Here is an 18,568-nt window from a genome sequence, read left to right as displayed (position 1 = left end):
TGATTCCAATGTCAAGACGCCTAAGTCGTGTACGTCACCCAAGACCAGCACCATGGAGTGCCAAGTTGTGTACAGGGCAGATAGTTGCGCAGATGTCAAGTCAATAGCTGCCATTCACGATATACTGCATATGAGCATGAACGATGTACAGGCTTAGCACAAATGGAACAGAAGCAATACCCTTACACATACCTTATTGTGCTCCCATGCAGATGATGCTGGCTATCCCCTGAAGCCGTGGCTCCTCACCCCTCTCAGGAATCCGCAGAACAGGCGCGAATAGGACTACAATCGTGCCCATACACGCACTCGTGTGGTCATAGAGCAGACCTTTGGCCTGCTGAAGGCACGGTTTCGCTGCCTCAGCAAATCGGGTGGCGCACTCATTTACGATCCTGAGAAGGTGGACAAGATCATCATGGTATGTGCCGAGGCCGCGATGCACGTTAGGGACGTGCTGTGCACCAATCATTGATAAACCATACTTTCTAAAGCACTATTATGCAGATGGTGACATGGATGTGGGTCCCTGGGCAGGGTGATAGGGTGAATATGGACACTGGGTTTGGGGATGAATTCGCACTGTACACTGTCATTCAATAAATTGACACACACTGAATAAGCAATGTCCAGTCATGAGATTTTTCTAATACAACAGGTGTATTGTGCAGATTTAATTCACAACATGTATGTACCCTCCACCTAGCACACACCCCCTCCCTCATCCCCCCAATACCCCCACATACCTCTTCTCCCCAACACCCACACCCACCCCTTCCCTTCAACACCCCCACAGACCACCTCCCCCATCCCCCCAACACCCCCACACACACTCTCCCCATCCTCCAACACTCCCCCACATCAAGTGCACAACATGTGTCCAGATGCACTGCTAGTGAACGCGTGCGTGGTTCCCCTGCTACTTGCGGCCCCTCTTTGGAGGTGTGGGTTGCATATCACTGTGCCGCATGCTGCGCAGGGACCTGTGCACAGGGCTGGTCTGCGTGGAGCTGACAGGCATGGCAGACGATGAAATAGATGGCTGTGGCGTGGATGCCGCTGGATGCCGCTGCTCCATGGTGTTTGCCATTCTCGATAGGATCTGGACCATGGTGGCAAAGCCCTCATTGACCCGCCTGGAATTCCTGTTAACGGCCCTTATGATGGCCACAGTGTTGTCCCTCATTGCACAGCGTGTTGCCTCACCATCGGTAACATATTGCTTGAATAGTCCGTGCATCTCCTGTTGCCGGCCCTCCATCCTTGACAGACGTCCCTCGAGGGACTTATTGTGGTGGAGGTGGATGGTTCATTTGCTGCTGTTGATATGGCCAATGCGGGGCTGTCCTCTCATGTAGGCCACTCAGCATTTTTGCCCTCGCCTTCAGACTCGTGCTGAGGGGTGCCCTGTGGGGTGACCTGTGGGGTGTCCTACAGGCTGGGCATACATAGAATGTCCCGAGACCAGAAGCTCCCTTCATGGCCCTCGTCCTCATCCCCACTATGTGGTGCGCATGCAGCTGCCTCCCCAACAGAGCTATTGGCTGCCGACTGTGAGCCGTCAAGCTCGGTCTCCAGGGTTGTGGCCTCGTCCTGTGAGACGTGTATCTCCTGGGGTGCAGGGGCAGGTGTTTGCTTGTCATGTGTTGGGGGTGGTGAAGCTGGTTGGGCACTGGTGTGTGCCTTGTGTGGCACTTGGATCAGCCTTGTGCCCCTGGATGTGGATGGCCTGGTGCCATCGTCCTGACCACTGGGCATTTTGGCTGGTTTCCTGGGCTGTGCACAAGCATCATTCCAGTCAGAGTCTGCATCCGTGACAGAGAGAGGCAGGCCATCAGTGATGGGAGTACTTGCATCATGCTTGCATTGGTGTTTGTGCAGTTTGTGCCATGTGGCTCGTTGCATGCTTGTTGTTGTGGCGGACAGGGTGCATGCAAGATTGGGGAGTGGTATTGGCATCCCTCAGCCGTTGACATGTTGGGCATGGTGTCTGCTTTGTGGCCTACAGGTGTGTTGTGGCTTGCTTGCTGTGTGACATGTGCTGTTATTCTGTGTATCGGGTGTGTATTAGGCATAGGAGCGGCATGCAGCATGCAATTTGATGTGACAGTGTTGGGGCCAGCATCTAGACATGGATATGTGAATGTGTGTATGATAAGCCATCTAGTAGCTCTCATCAGAATCACATTTGTAGGACTACATTGTCATGTGGATGTCAGGTGTTTGTGGGGACTTGTGTTGTGTACAAAGGGTCACTCACCTTCATCAGCCGATGATGTGACTCCATGCTTCGCTCCGCCTACTACTTCGATGCCCTCCATATCAATAGTGGAGCTGCACGTCTCTTCCCACCTTGTCAACTTTATGGGGGAGTGTGCCCCGCTGCCTGTTGCCAGCCCCTGGCTGCGATTGGCTGACAGAATGTTCTGTATTCGCAGGGCATGTCGTCCCACCGCCTTTTGCAGTCCCTGATGGTGATGGTGCGTGCGGTGTCGCCAACTGACTCCATCTCTACTTCGCTCTCTCTTACCTTGGCTGGCTACCATTTCACTCACAGCTAAACTTTTACTTACTCTGCCTTGTCTTTAAATCCCTCCATGGTCTTGCTCCTCCTTATCTCTCCTCCCTTCTCTCCTTCTACTCCCCCTCCTGTTCCCTTCGCTCTGCTGACCACTTCCTTCTCACGGTACCTCCACCCCCCTGTGCTTCCTCCCGTTTCCGCTCCTTCCAACTCCTTGCACCCCTACACTGGAACTCACTCCCTCTCACTATCCGCTCCTCTACTTCCTTCCCCTCTTTCCGCACTTCCCTTAAATCTCTTCTTCTCCATTCTCCTCCTTGAAACCTCCCCCTCTACCCTCTCTGCTTCCCCCTGCCCCCCTCTTTCTTCCCCTTGATTTTCCTCTCCCCTCTCTACCCTCCTCTCTCTCTCTTCAATTTCCCTCTTCTAACTCTCCACCACGCCCTCCCCCACCCGCCTAATCCCACTCCCTATTCCCCCTCCCCTTCAGTCAATTGCTCTTGTCACTGTTTTATCGAATGATTCATGATATAATTTTGCTTCATCTGTTACATTGTTGATGTTATGTATAATGTTGTTCCACTGTACAGCGCCTTGGTGTAAAGCGCTCTATAAATCAATAAATCAATCAATCAATCAATCAAACTGCACTGACCTTTCGCGCCATCTCTTCCCATATCTGTTTCTTCCTTAGCTGTGCTGGATGCCTCAGGTCAGCACAGAATGCAACGTCGGCCTGCTCCACTAGGGTATCGGCTAACATGTTTAGCTTCTGGTCGCTGAATCTTGGTTTGCGCAGGCGAGCTGTGGCTTTCTTGATTGCCTTCAACATCTTCTTCAAGGTGTGTTTGGAATTTAGGCTGTACAGGTCCTGTCTGCAGGGGATTACAATGGCCGCCGGAGCATTTCCCGTTCCTGTCGATGACGTTACTTCTGGTTCTGGTAATTATGTAGCCGGTATTAATGCTAATTGTATTAGCGGTACCGTTATTTAGGAGAGGACGATGGAGGAGGCGGTATCAGCACATTTCATGATGCCGCTATCAGGGGGTTTGTGGGTCCTTACCGGCATACCGGTACATCCGTTACCGGCATGCCGGTACGCGTGTGCATGAGGACTCATAATCAGCTGCAGTTTGCAACATCAAGGCTACCCGGACACGTTCATACTGGCATGCCGGTAATGCCTGATTTTTAGCTCCAAAGTTGTAATGAGGCCCAATGTCTTTTTAACCAACTATCCACTGTGGACATCCCTCAGCCGGCTTCACACGTGTCGTCACAATGTTCACGGCTATATCACTGTTTTACCCTCAACTCACAGGTGGGTTCACATTTTCCAGTATCCCAGTTCAATCCGTTTTCTCCAATGTGTCAAAGACTTTCGAGTGTATGAGGGGTTTTGCTTGACCCTCGTAGGACCACTTCACACTAGCCTATCTTAAGGCCTGTTGGTTTTCGTAGTTTCAACAAAACAACACAACCCAAAAAAGCCTTCAGTAAGAGTTCTTCGAATGAGGGCCCCTGCCTGACCACTCTGCTTCTGAACCTTTTATTAGGGTTCATTTAAAGTTCAATTACACAAGTTCTTTGTTCACCAAGGTTGCTGCCTGCAACCTTGGGCCCATCACAGTTCGGTTTTACAATCTGTCTTCTCAGACTCACCGGCTGTGCTGAACTGCTGGAGTTTCTTATCTCGGGAGTCAAGGATGGCACCACAGCGGCAAGCGCTTCTCCCCGCTTTGCCTATCAGCATGGGAGGGCCCTGTGTGCCGCTGACACTTGTCACACCGCATGCCAGCTGGGCTTTCTCAGTATTATGCTTTCCCTTTTGGAGGCTCTGTGGATATGAGTTGTAAAGGGCAAGGGCAATTCCCTCTTCATTGTCCCTCCAGGTCTCTCTGCCTTTCTCCCCCACTTGAAGTGCCGTTCCAGAATAGCTGCTTCGTCGTGCGTTCGGCCTTGCTCAAAGTGTGCTTTTATGCACTGCCTTTTGTCCCTGTGGGGCAGGGAAAGGGCCGTCAGGTGTGCATAGTTATTGTTAATTCCCTGACTCTGCCTGACCCGTGTGTTGGAACATGTCAGGTAAACAGCCCTAGTGCTGGTCCTTTGTCTGTCTCGGTGTAGGAAAGTGTTTGTGTGGGACAAGGGGAGGGGGAAGAACTTCTGAGTATTCTACGAGGTAGCATTGGTTAAAGATGTTATAAGAAAGGGGGCACCGTGTATCACCTGTCAGTGTCCCACTTCCACTCCCCAAGACCCCTCATCCAGGTGATCCTCGGGCACTGGTCCATCCCCAGGAACTGGATCCAATAGCGATGGCTGTGTCCTGGCCACCTGGATGACTGATCCCCGGGAACTAGCAAGTGAGACACCGTCAGGTTTCTCACAGAACTGATGCTGCAGGGGTACAGGAGAGTCTGCAGCACACTTCTGTGAGTGCCGCCGAAAAAGTGGGGGGTAGCATAAGGGGATGTCGGATGGCAGACAGTGATCTACATGATCACTGTGCAACGGGATTTTGTGATTCAATCTTTTCAGATTCTCGAAAATCCTGATGCACAGTAATCGCATAGATCCTGCTGCAGCCCGTGAGTTGCTGTTGCGACGCAAGCAAAGCTGGATACTGTGCCCTTGCCACTGTTTTGTCCGGACCCACGTGTTTCTCCTTCCTCTTTCTGCCACCCACCCATGATAAGGAACCATGCTGCCCCCATAGCCTACTGTACACAAGAGAAGGTAAGTCTAAAAGTGTATTTATGCGTGTGTGTGCATGTGTGTGTGTATGCACGTGCACGCATATGGGTGCTCATGCATATGAAAGAGTGAGCAAGCCTGTGTGCATGCATATAGGTATGTGTATATTTCTGCAAGTGTGTTTGACTGACTTAGCATGTGCGCAACCGTGCAACTATGCAAGTGGAATGAGTGCATGTATTTTTGTTTGATGGGGAAGGGCATAAATTAGTAAGTAATTTGCAGTAGACGTTCTGGATATTTTGTGGGCACATCCTCTTTAAAGTGACTTACCCTGGACATGCTGGCATATAGTGTGGGCACCGTTTTATGAAAGTGATTTACGGGGCAATGCTGGCATATATTATAGGTACAGATCCATGAAAGTGATTGAAAGTGGCAATGCTTTCACACCATGCAGAGCACTCAAGCATTCCCAGGCCATGCGTGAAAAAGTCATCCTGTTTTGGCTTTTTGGCTTGGAATTTTGGGATTTATAGCCCGAAATTTTAAATGGGAAAAAACAAATTATAAATCAAAGAATTTAAAGAAAAAACTGTAGACCATCATTCACAATTGCAATGGGAAACTTAAGAGTTCTGAATTATTTGGGTGCAGCATCATGGAAGTGATTTAAAATGGAAATGCCAGCATACTGTGGGCGCAGCATTATGAAAGAAATTTACAGTGGAATGCTACTATATGTTGTGGGCGTGACATCAAAGTGATTTACATATTGAACGTCGACATGTTGTGGGTGCATCACCACAAAAGTGATTTACAATGCCAATGCTGGCATGTATAGTGGACAGAGGCATCATGAGAATGTTGTTAAATGTGCCTGTGCATTTATATGTTACCTTGGAGAACCGATTTTAATCTGCACAGCTTTTTGCCCCATTTATCTTTGACATTGTGTTGTAAAATGCATAACATCAGAATGGTACTTTGAGGAGTCATGAATGAAACTCATGAATGAAACTCAGACAAAGGCCAGCCATGTTTTTAGTTAAACAACGTTATCAAAAATAAAAGGGGTTGGGAACATGCCTCTCTGACTCTGCTCTAGGGGAACTTCCCAACCTAAACCAAAAACGAAGGATTTGTCGATGTCATAATGTCCAAAATTAAAACTGTCCTGTGACCAAAGTTCTATTCTGACCCTCACACTAAAACTAAAATGTAAGGTGAAACAAGAAATGTCTTTAAAGGTTTGAGAAAGTGTTCACAAAAGGAAGAAAACTGGCTTTCAACCTAAAGGTTTATTGCTTCCTTGAGTCCTTGCTCCACAGGAGGACTCCCTTCCCCTGGATTCCTCTTGATCCTATGAAGATTTACTTTTAACAGTTCCTTATGCCTTTCTTGGCCCTCAACAATGTTGATGTAAAAACCTGGTTTTGGCTTTGTAATTGTATCTCTCTTGAACATCTGGTGCATCCAATCCTTTCCTAGTTCTGATGTTCCTCCTCAGGACCTCGTTGTCAAAACAACACAGTTCTTTACTCTTATTTAAACAACACAGTTCTGATTGCCTGGTATAGTCCCCTGCCTGGACTTCTTAGGTTCACACTCTTGTGACGATTGCCTGGTGTACTCTCCTGCCAGGACTTCTTAGGTTCACACTCTTGTGGTGGTTGCCTGGTGTACTCTCCTGCCAGGCCTTCTTCTATTCACATGGGCTTCCTGCCTTTTTCCAAAGTCGCACATACACTTTGTTTGCAAATATATGTTCCGGTCTTGGGTTTTCCATCGTTTGCACAATTTGCATTTATCTTCTTCTAGGCGCTTCAATTTGCAAGTTGTTTCCCCTTTTTATATCAAATGCATTCTCCATGTTGCTCTCATTGGTTTGTGATTCCTTCTCTTGCTTTCAGCATACCAGCCGACACGTCCCAGGATCACCAAGGCTTCTGGGCAGACTCACCAGCATTTGCTGGCGTTGTTGTATGCTTCTGTGGTCAGCTGGAGAAGCGTTTTCATCCACTTCCATCTTATGACAGCCTCAGCCTGGTTTCTGCGGCTTCCACTTCCAGCATCTGCTTCGCTCCATTGACCAGTAAGGAAAGCACTGCTCTTGATCACCTAGAATGCCCAGGAGTCCCTTGGTAACTCCTAGCATTCTCAAAGCGTGGCTTCCTTGCACTGCAGCCTTCTCCTTCTTCTCTGGTGAGCTTCCTGACTCCACACACTGGTCGTCGCCCTGCGATCTCTTCAGCCTCGCAGAGAGACGCTGTTCTCTACCGCCAGCAGCAGACATCCATGTTCTGCTTCACTTGCCTTTTGAACAACCCAGGCACAGGTGGAAATGAGTAAACACCAGAATGCTAACTGTGCTTGGGACTTTTCATTCTGCATTGCTCTATTCATCTTCTTCTTTGTCTGAGTACTTTGGTAACCCTGAGACATGAAGTCTGGGTTTTGAAATTGGTTTGGAAGTCTTGAATAGATATTTTCAGCAGTCTTAAACTGTAAATGATTCTTGGATAGATGGTAGGTGGAATTGGAAAGAGTAATCTCCCTAACTTCATGGGAGAAAGAGTGTACGTATAACAATAGGCCATGAGGGTATTAGATAGGGGGATACCATGTCTCACCTGATGAAGCTATGACATCTACCCAGAGGTTGTCTCCCCCCATGTGAACCTCCCTCATATAGCCACTCCCAGGGTCAGGATCAGGTAGCGGCTGCCATCCCCTGGCCAAATAGGAGGAGGTAATCGCTGGGAAATCAGAGATGATTCCCTCAGTTTCATCACAGTCCCCAGGGTGTAGGCCCACCCCCACGATGTCCCAACTTCATATTGGGTTTCTTTGATATGCTAAGTTGCTCATGCTAATTCAGGGAGATATTTAGGCCCCTCCATGAACATATTCAACAGCCGCTACTCTCCTTAAAACATTTATACTGCTGGTGCATCGTCAGACGCTTCACCACTCCTGGCACCAGATAAGAATGGGGGCCCAGTAAGCTAAATATCTAATGCATAGTGGCAAGAGCCTTCAATTGGATGTGCTGTGCAGCAGGCAGCCAATGCAGTTTTCAGAGCTGGGGACTGGGAGACGTGATGACAGCATCTAAGCAATGCCAATTGACTATCAGCAAAGGTCTTGATCCACTGTAAATGACTAATTGCCAATTAAATCAAACCAAAGTATAGCAATTGCTATATATGAGGCCTAAATAGGCTACAGCAGTCCATATATAGGATGGGTTTAGCACTGGAATGATCTTATGGGGGACCTTAAGGAACTCCTTCCCCACTTCCTGGCTACCCAGACACACTGTAGCCTATGCAGGGACACCCAAGAGTTCATGCCAAAGGCAAAACACACACAGACCTCCCCCTCGCAGAATGGTAGACGAGCTAACAAAGAACCACCACGATACAAATGCTACCACATAAATATGGCTAGGCCCCATTGAGTGTCAAAAGGTCCAGAGACCAAAGACATGGCCATCCTCCCACCAGTAGCACCTGCATCTTGACTACATTCAACGTCAGTTGATATGCGCAAGTCCACTTGTTAATGGTACCTATGCATGAAGAAAATTGGATGGAGGAGGCATGTAAACGATGGAGTAAAAATGAAATTCATGCGTACAGCGGAGTTGTGCTAAAACCTGAATGTAGATGTTAAATAAAACAGCAAGAAGAATGAGTCTTGGGGACCCAATCAGTGTCATTGTGAAGAGGTAAAGGGTAATAACATCAATACCTGATAGCACTCTTAAAGAAAGAAGGAAGTACGGCTAAAGCACCCCCTCGAATCCTGGGCCTAAAAGATACTACTGATAAGGCTGCTGTGGTCGATGGTGATAAATGGCACTGGCAGATATAACAAGGTCACAGGTTTGACACCAGAACCATCAATTGTCCCCTTAAGTCCTAGGGTTTACAACAGGTGCAACTCAGGCCCTCCTTTGTGGACTTTGCAGCAGTCATATGGGGTCCTTCTTGCATTGGGCGACATGAGTAATCCAATTTTTCCTCTTCACTCTCTGAGTGAGAGGATACCCCAATAGGTATTCTATGTAACTGTTGCATGTGAAAAAATAAAGCAAATACATGTTATACCTATATTTGGCATGTACATTACATGGAATACTGCAAGCAGGTTTTGGTGACAAGCTATATTATGTGAAGATCTCCAGTTAAAATGTCCAAATGTTGGTGCTTTGCAAACCTTAATGTAATATGGTGCTAAATAATTTCTCAGCAAATGTCTGCACTATTCCTTAGCACGCAGACAATAACAATTTTGCAAAATTGATTTGTTCTATTATCCTCAATGATGCAAAATAATACCGGATATGAAATCTTAACCTTGAAAATTTGATGGGTGGCCAGTGGGGGGCGCTTTTTTCCATTGGGGCGAATATCCCCATTACACTGATCTTCTGATTAACAATTGATTACAAACTTGAGTGATTGTTCATCGTAAACCAATTGTCACCCAAGAGGTGGCTGTTGAGTGTCTCTGAGTCCATTGAGGGTTTCTGTGATACTTTAAAGAAAACAGTTCATCAACTGCGTGTGGCCAAAACCTATGTCTAGGCTGACAAGGAGTTCATGCAGTGGCTTCACCTATAGATTGATGAGCACGAGTCAACAGATATAGACTGAAAATAACCGATGAACATGCAAGTATCAGTAAACACACAAGACCTCATTACAAGTGTCGCGGTTTGGGAACAAGGGTGCCGGTAAGCTTACTGGCACCCTTGTTTCCGGACCGCCACACTACGAGTATGCCTGCTGGGACCGCTGCACCCAGCAGGTCTGACCCTGTCTGGCACAGCGGCCCTGGCAGGCAGAGTTGCCATGAAAGCACCGTCAGCGACAGTGGCAGTGCTTCCGAGTCTGCATTCCCATGGAGTCCTATTGGACTCCATGGGAACCGGGACTTACGCTTTCTGCCGCCTGACTTCCCGCTTCGCCGGGACTTGTAATGTCCAGGTGGCACTGGGAAGACAGGCGGCAGATCCAGTGTTACGGGGTTGGCGTCAAACTGCTGGTCAGACCTGCGGGTTACCATTGACCTTGTAATGAGGCCCACTGTGTCCAGTATTGGCGAAAGTAAGGATCCATGGGAGATGCAAAACAATGTGATGCTAGTGTGGAGGTTGACATCTCGCAGGCAAGCCTGTGAGTGCCAGTATGTGATTAAGGAGGAGTACCTGTTGGGAGTGGTCACAGCTGTTTCTGTAATCTTTGGAATTTCATCAAAAGAATGGGGTGGGTTGTCTTTTGTGTCAAATGTAACTGGTTGCATTAGGAGCTAGATGGCCATATCCTGCTGACCCTCTTAGTTCACTGGTGTCTTCCAGAACTGGTGTTTTATTTTCAGTTCCAAACAATTACTGGGTTATTCATTTTCTGTGCATTCGATTAGCTTTGTTCAGGGTACATTTTTCCAACATTTTAGTTATTAAGGATAGGGCATCCAAATGACCATGGTGCCTGCATCCTGGATAGCCTCCTTCATGCATGGGTGGGGGGGGGGGGCATACATGCTTATTCTCCTTTTGTGGGGATAGCAGCGACTGTCCACGAGGTATTGGCTAGGACACATATTTTGGGTGCGGGCATATTTAAGAATCCATGGAACTCCTGTGCAGGCTTCAGTGCACTCTAACTGCACACGTTCAGACAGCTTCTGACACACATCTCAAAAGAAAAGGCTGTACCTCAAGATCTGGAGGCTTTGCGCTGGACGCTTCCCCGAAAGAGGGCCGAATGTAATCAGATGGCATTATACATACATCGAGCTAACCACCTACAAGAAGCCTCATTCTTTGTAGTTTGGGCTGGTCGTCTATAAGCCTAAACTACTGCATTGGAGTACAGATAGGGGGAAACGGTGTAAGAAGAGGCACACACAGCTTGTAGGTGCCGTTTGGTTCTTTGCCCACCCATTGACTTCCCCTAGCCATGCTAATGCTTATGGCCATTCGCACCCACTTCCCCTGCTCCTCCCTGCTCTAAAACACCTCCTCATGGGAACTCTTTGAGCTCACTTTACTCAAGCCTTACCATCGAACATTGTGCTGGAAGTGCCTGCCAGTGTTTTTCAAAGCAGCCTTTGCAGTGTTAATAACTTAATTGGAGTTGTAAACACGTTACTGGTGTAGTAGAAATGTTTTAACCATGTCTGGGTTCAGCCACTCGATTTATAAGCACTATGCTTTTCCTTCACTGAAGTCCTGTAAAAAAAAAATCATTGACAAAGCCAACCGTTTTGGCTTTTGTGTAAGTGTTAGACATTTGCCAGTGCCTGGCAAGTGCCGTTCCTATGCCTATACAAAATCCCAGCTGTTGGCATTGACAATGCTTGTTTGAAAAAGTTCATAAAGTTCGGACCTGCACGTGCCTTGAGATCTTCTGCTCACCAACGTCTCAGTATTTCATCTTTTAGAGATGCTCGGAGTGGCAGCAGTCCTTTTCAGAACAAGCTACCAGTTTGTGATGGGCAGTCCTTCAGTCCATAAAAGAAATGGATGACCATTGTCTTTATTTATTTAATTTATTTATTTGTAAAGCGTGTGATCACAAGCCCAGCGGCATAGTAGCGCTAGGACGAAGTAAACAACAAAGAACAACAAATCAGATCAAACAGGAAAGATGTCACAGAAATTTCAGAAAAATAAAGCCGTTTAGTGCGAATGAGGAACATGATCCCAGATCTAAAGGGAGAGGATTCCAGATCCGTGGAGCTAAGAGAGGAAAGGATCTCAAAGCCACACAGGAGAGTCTGGCCTAGGTATTTCCAGAAGGCAGGTGTTTTTGGATCTCTGTGCTCTACGAGCTGGCAAAAGCGAGATGCAAGTCGATAGATACTTGGGTACCTGCCCAAATAGGCATTTATGCGTGATGCATAATACACGAAAGGTGATTCTGCTACAGACAGGGAGACAGTGTAGGGCTCTCCTGACTGCAGTAACATGCTCTGTTCTATGTAAACCCTCAACAATGCATACAGCATTGCTTTGAACAACCTGTAGGCAAGTGAGGTCTTGTTTAGAGATGCCAAGCAATAGGCTGGAGAAAAAGACCAGTTTGGCTCCTATAATTGTCCGCGCAATAGTGGCACAGTTTGTGGTGGAAAGAAAGGGGCGCAGCTGGACAAGCAATTTCAAGTGATGGCAAGTACTAGAAACAAGGCTGTTAACTTGTCCTTCCATGATCAGTTCTTGATCTAATGTGACCCCTAGTGCCTTGACCTTAGACTGGGTAGGAATATTACAATCTGCAACCATGAAAGGTTGTTACTCTGAACTAAGCTTACACAATGGTGTCATGGTGCCCAGAACCATACGTTCTGTTTTAGAGCTGTGGAGAGCGAGCTTATTAGCTTGCATCCACATCTGGAAGTGCGCGTAGGTGGAGCTCAGATTAATGGAGTCCGTGATGTAGTCCACCGTAAGGGGAACAAGGCATTGAATGTTGTCCGCTTTGTTAGCATATTTAATGCCTAGATTTTAGTGTAAAGATGTTAAAAAGAGTGGGTGACACGCACAAGCCTTGCAGGATCCCACAGGTGACGGTGAACTCTTCGACAAGGGCGTACTTAAAGAAAACCCTGGCCCTACGTTCATCCAGAAAAGATTTTAACCACTCAGTTGCTGATCTAAACAACCTGTTGAAACTAGAAGCAGCCCCAAGAACATGTTAGTCGTAATAGTTTTATTTTGCTAGGGAGATAGCTGTCTTGTGTGCCTTAACCGCCTGCTGGTAACTGGATTGATCATTGATAGATTTGGTACCTTCCCATTGTTTTAATGCATTATTTTTGTTTTTGTTAAGATTGTAGATGCCTGACGAGTACCATTTTTTGTCAGGTACTTTTTTCATCAGGCGTGATTTAACAGGAGCCACACTATCAACAGCTGTATCTAGTGTTCTACGGTAGGCAGCTGCCAATTCTTCACCAGAGTGTAGGTTAGCCAAGTTATCAATAGTAGGTGTGATGAAGGGTGCCAGGGCAGCAGGTGTGAGCTTCCAATGGTTTCTGTAAGAAACCTATCACTTTTCTTGTACAATTTTAATAGGAGGGGGGATGGACAAATTCCAATCCAAAAGATGGTGGTCAGACCATGGACACTGATTGTTACTCATATCCCCAATGGTGATATTCTGTGACAGAACCCAATCTAAGATCCTCCCTATATTGTGGGTGGGCTGGGTGATGGACTGATTGAGACCTAAATCCAGTAACATGGTCTTGAGCATCAAGGATGTGACATCTGAGTCATGAAGGAACCCATAGTTGAAGTCTCCTAGAATGAGAGTTCTTGCTTTAGGTTTGAGACTGGGGGCTATAAGATCGGTAAGGTGAGTCAAAACGTCAGGCATGCTATGTGGTGGTCTGTATATCAGAAATATGTTGATTGTGATGTTGGGATCAACCTCAAACTTAGCCACAGCACCTCACATTCCGGAATCAAGATATTCTCTATTTTACAGATTTTTACGGCATGATCATATGGTAGCGCCACTCCACCACCTTTAGCGTTCAAGCGGTCAGTTCTTAATATGTTATAACCTGCTGCAACCGTCAATGTAATGGCGGGTCCGGCGGCATCATGTAACTACGATTCTGTGATGGCACATAATTCAATTCCCTGGCTAACTAAGTAGTCCGCTATTTCCGTAGAGTGCTTACCAAGTGACCCGGAATTAAGTAACATTCATCTTAGTTCCCTGTGTGTCTCAATACTGGTCCTTTGCTGCATTTATGGGTGGTAATTGGCTTGGCATAATATGACGTGTCGCTTTTAGTCAACATATTGTCAATGCATGAAATAGTGAGGTAGATTCCATGTGGCCCAGGGATTGAGAACCCCCCTCTAACATCCTGGTCAGATGATGGTTGTGACTGGGAAACCGACAGATCCCGATTGATTAGAAGTCGCTCTGTTCTCCCTTGTCTTAGTAATTCAGTAGCATTATCAACGTTAATACAGTCCAAAACCTATTGGTGGCAGTTATATATCAGCAACTACTGGAGCAGCATCCATAGGCGATACACACAAGTGAGGTAAATTACTTACAATAGCGTTGGATACACCCACCTGTTCACATACAAGGTTGTTGCACAGAGGTCCCCGAGAGAGCACCTCTGTTGGTACAGTATGATCCAAAGATTGAAGGCCTAAGTCTTAATATTTCTGGAGAATCTCCATTAACTTGTTACTATGGGCCTGTTCATTTCTTGCTAGTGGGTGCAACAGTCCAGTAACAGAATGGGACACCATATCGAACCGGCAAAAACCGTCCGTGCTCACGTGCCAGTGCTAATGGCTAAGGGATCAACAGTCAACTCGAGGCCAAGGTCTTAAGGTTCAAAGATCTTTATTAAGTAACAGAATGTGCTAGCGGATTAAGTACAACTATAATAACGTGGTGGAAAACACAAACCAAAATAAACAAAGCAGGCTCTCTATAAGACCCAAGTCAATCAGTCCTGTGCTCTCTCCCTTATTCTCCCCCAACTAGTGGTCATATGTCACTCACATCTGTTTTGGCTTTTAAGTTCCCCAGATCTCTTTCTTGTCATTTGTGGTTGGATACTTGGCTTTCACATATATTGTCATGATATCGCTCTTCTCTGGGTGTAGAGCCGGGACAACCAACCTTGGTGTACATGGTTACCTGGATGTGAACCATACTACAGAGTTTATTACGTATTTGCTAAGATCATGTTTATCTACCTTGGCACTGGTCACAGACCCTGCGACAGTTTCTGCCAGCACTTGATCCTTAACTAATCTGGTAGTTCCTTGTCCCTTAACTTGTTCCTTCCTCCGACGGATATCTTCCCTCTCTCGCCTTCAACTCCACTCCGTCCTTCTTATTCTTTCCCATCACCTCCCCTTCAGTTATTCTCTCCTCCTTCTACTCTTGATATTTTCTATCTTCCCTTCAACTTTAAACCACCCCTTTTGTTTCCTCCGCCTTGTTCCCGTCACTTGCTCCCTACTTCTCCTCCTGATTGTCTTTCTCAACCTCCTTCACCTCTACTCCACCTCCCTTATTCTTCTCTGCATCCTCTCTTCATCTTACTTCCTCGCTGCACTGCCACAAAACATACTATTGTTCACTACACCTAAATCTCTAGATTCCTACACTCCCCCAAAATTTCTGGGCCTTTTTATAGTGTAGCGGTTCTGCCCCTGGGCCTTCGTGATTGTAAGATTGCTTTCAGCTGGGTCTGGGTCCTGCAAGCTTCATACCTGTTCCACCTTGCTGAAATGAGTCCTCTCCTGTAACATGTAGCTGGCCTTCTAATAGGGGCCGGCTGGTCATTACGAACACTGTCTTTCTCAACCCGAGTGGCACCACGTTTCTGAACCTTACTGGAGTTCCTAACAAAGGTGAGCAGTGGGGCCCCAGTAGCTAAAGGAAAGAGGCATTTGTGTGCACCCGACGTAGAATGGTCCCCAAAGTTCTGGTGTGCTGTAAGTTTCGCCTTTCATGACTCCCCTTCCTTGTCCCCTAGGGTCCTGATGATGCAGGATGGGGAGCCTGGTGGAGCCTGTTTGTTCCCCCTCTTGGTCCTGCATCACAGACAAGGTGGTGGCACCTAGCCCCATGGTTATCATAGTCCCATCAATAAGCCTCCAACATGGGACTTTATCACACCATGTCAAATTATGCAAAATTATGCAAGAATGAAGAGTAATGGATGTAAGGATGACTCATGGCCACCGGCATTGCTTTGGGCAGCCATCTGATCCAATGGTTTTCATCCTGCCGCTTCATTATAGATGTCATTAAAGACGAAAAACATACTCCAATCAGGGTTGGTTCCACCTCAAAATGGGCAGACCAGACCAAAATGCTTGCTCACAGAGCAAGCGATCCAAGCATAATTCAGTCTCGTTGGGTGTCATTAGTGAGTTGTGACTTGAGATGTTAGGCACAGGACGCACAGGACCCACGTCAGGGCATACCCGTCCTATGCAGGACTGAAAAGGGATGGATTGCTCTAAAATAATGTCCAGGCTTGAAGGCCCCACTCTTCACACAACACCAACTCACCTCTATGTAGACAGCACGAGAGGAAATCACGGGGTAATCATACACATTAAACATGACGATAGTTCAACGCAAGATTTCACACAACTGTTGAATTGAGTGATCACCAGTGTGTTGCTAAGGCTGAAGAAGGAAAGGTTTTGTTGCGGTTTCACCAGCATTGAGGATCAAGTATTTGTATGGTAGTGGGAGTGAGCCTTTTGTTGTGTGGTGTGCATTCCTTTTCTAGCGTGATTATATTAGTTCTGCTACCAGTTTATTCAGACAGGAAGCATATAATGATAGGGACATCAGTATCATCACAATATGTACACGAGTGGGCAAATTAGATTTTACATGAAAAGCATGCTCTAGACTTTATTTAAACAGTGCTGGTGTATTTTTGTCAACCAATCAGCCGAGGGAGAGAGGAAGTGCATTTAGTGCACCTTGAGAGTCCTTTAGTTCCTCGAGAGTTGTGTTGTTTTCCTAGTCGGCTTGCTTTCTGGTAGCCATGGTTTTCTTTGCAATGGATTATGGTCCTGCATTTCTTTCGGTGAGGAAGAGGTTGTTTTTCCAGTTATGGGCAATGCTGCAGGGCCTCCCAAAGCGAGGTAGGGTAACTGCTGTTACCATCAGCAGGCCTGGAGAGGGGCAGCCCAACCTCTCCCCCTCTCTGCTCCTCTCCTTCCCCCAAGCCGAAGAGACACGCAGTCTGTGCAACACAATGCTGAGGAAGGGTGAGGTGTGTGCAATCACCTCACCCTTCCTTCATGCAGCAAGGTGCTAAGCACCTAAGGAAACCAACAGGCAGGCAGGGATCAGATTCAAAGACCTGCCCCCCCCAGGGGGCCAGATAGTCGGCTATCCGGCCGGGGGCTAAAACATAACAGCCCCCACTACTATACATATCAAAGACCTAGGCCTTACCTGGGTCTTATAAATACAGAGAGGCATGCTCTGAGAAAACACAAACAGTTTGTGGACCCTGAACGGGGACCCAAACACACAGGAGGTGCACTGTTTACTCAGTGCCTTCCAAACCTTTGCTTCTTTTACCAAAAAACCCTCCAACCCTACAAATAAGGGAGAAGAACAAGGGATAAGAAGTACAAGGCACTGTACGGTGCCCACAACAAGTCGTGGACATGAGAAGGTGGGCACGGGCCAGAGGGGGTAACCTCAAGACCCGGTGCCCAAAAGTACTTTAATATCATGTTATGTGATTATTGTTATCTCCATAACCATATCTGTACAATCGAAACCTATGGCCTTTTATTGCCAACACTTGACAAACAATGTGTGAGCCAAATTATTCTGGGTGAGGGTATGGGATCGGCAAACACATGTATGCATGCATATGGGTTCAACAGCTATGTTCTGGGCTCTTAAGTTTTCTTTCAGTGCCGCTATATCCTAGCAGAACCAGTATGTGGAGGCATTGGTTCTCTTCCTGTGGGCGAGTCTCAGAGGAATTTGTGTATTATTGCAGGTCCATGTGTGTTCCCGTGAGTTTCCTTGTTTTGATATGCTATGGTATGTTAATATGCTTTAATACTGTGCCAAATCACCACTTATTTTACTTAAAACTAATAATAAGAAAACATATACAACAGTATTTTAAAAAGGAATTCATTTTCTATCTCTTGTTTTTGTTGCCTAAATGAAGGGCACTCTCCTAGATGGTGCTTGTGCAAAGGCACCGATCGCCGCTGCTCTAATCTAGTTTTCCAACAATTTTGCTCTTAACTGAAAGTGTAACAAGAGGGGTCATTCCGAGTATGGTGGTAGCCATGGAGCAATTAGCTCGATGGCTGCCTCCCATACCGGTACCGACTCTGGTTTGGTTCAATGGGGACTTACCGGTCCATTCCAACCCTGGAGGGACAGGTAAATCCCCATTGACCAAACCATTCCCCATTCCCATTGAGCCCCCATAGGGCTCAATGGGAATGGGGAGGGCGCAAATAACGGGCTCGCAAATGGCAAGCCCGTTATTTGCGCCCTGGTCCCCTAACGGGACCCATAAGGGACGTTTGGTCCGACCAAACGTACCTTACAGGTCCCGTTAGGGGACCTCGGAATTGGGCGGTAGGGGATTACCGGCACCGGTCTCCTTACTGGTGCCCGGTATCACCTACCGCCCGACTCGGAATGAGGCCCAATGACTCTTAAATAAAGGGAAAGAGCTGCGTGGTAGTGACAAAAAGGCAGTTTTCAGCCATATCAAGTATGGTTAGGTTTTACAAAATGCCTCGAAGCGACTTCAAAGCACCACAGCAAAAGACCAGTG

This window comes from Ambystoma mexicanum, chromosome 1p, assembly GCF_040938575.1.
Source record: "Ambystoma mexicanum isolate Mex_15411 chromosome 1p, UKY_AmexF1_1, whole genome shotgun sequence".
Classification (NCBI taxonomy): domain Eukaryota; kingdom Metazoa; phylum Chordata; class Amphibia; order Caudata; family Ambystomatidae; genus Ambystoma; species Ambystoma mexicanum.
The sequence above is the reverse complement of the archived record's forward strand: the minus strand, read 5'-3'. Positions refer to the sequence as shown.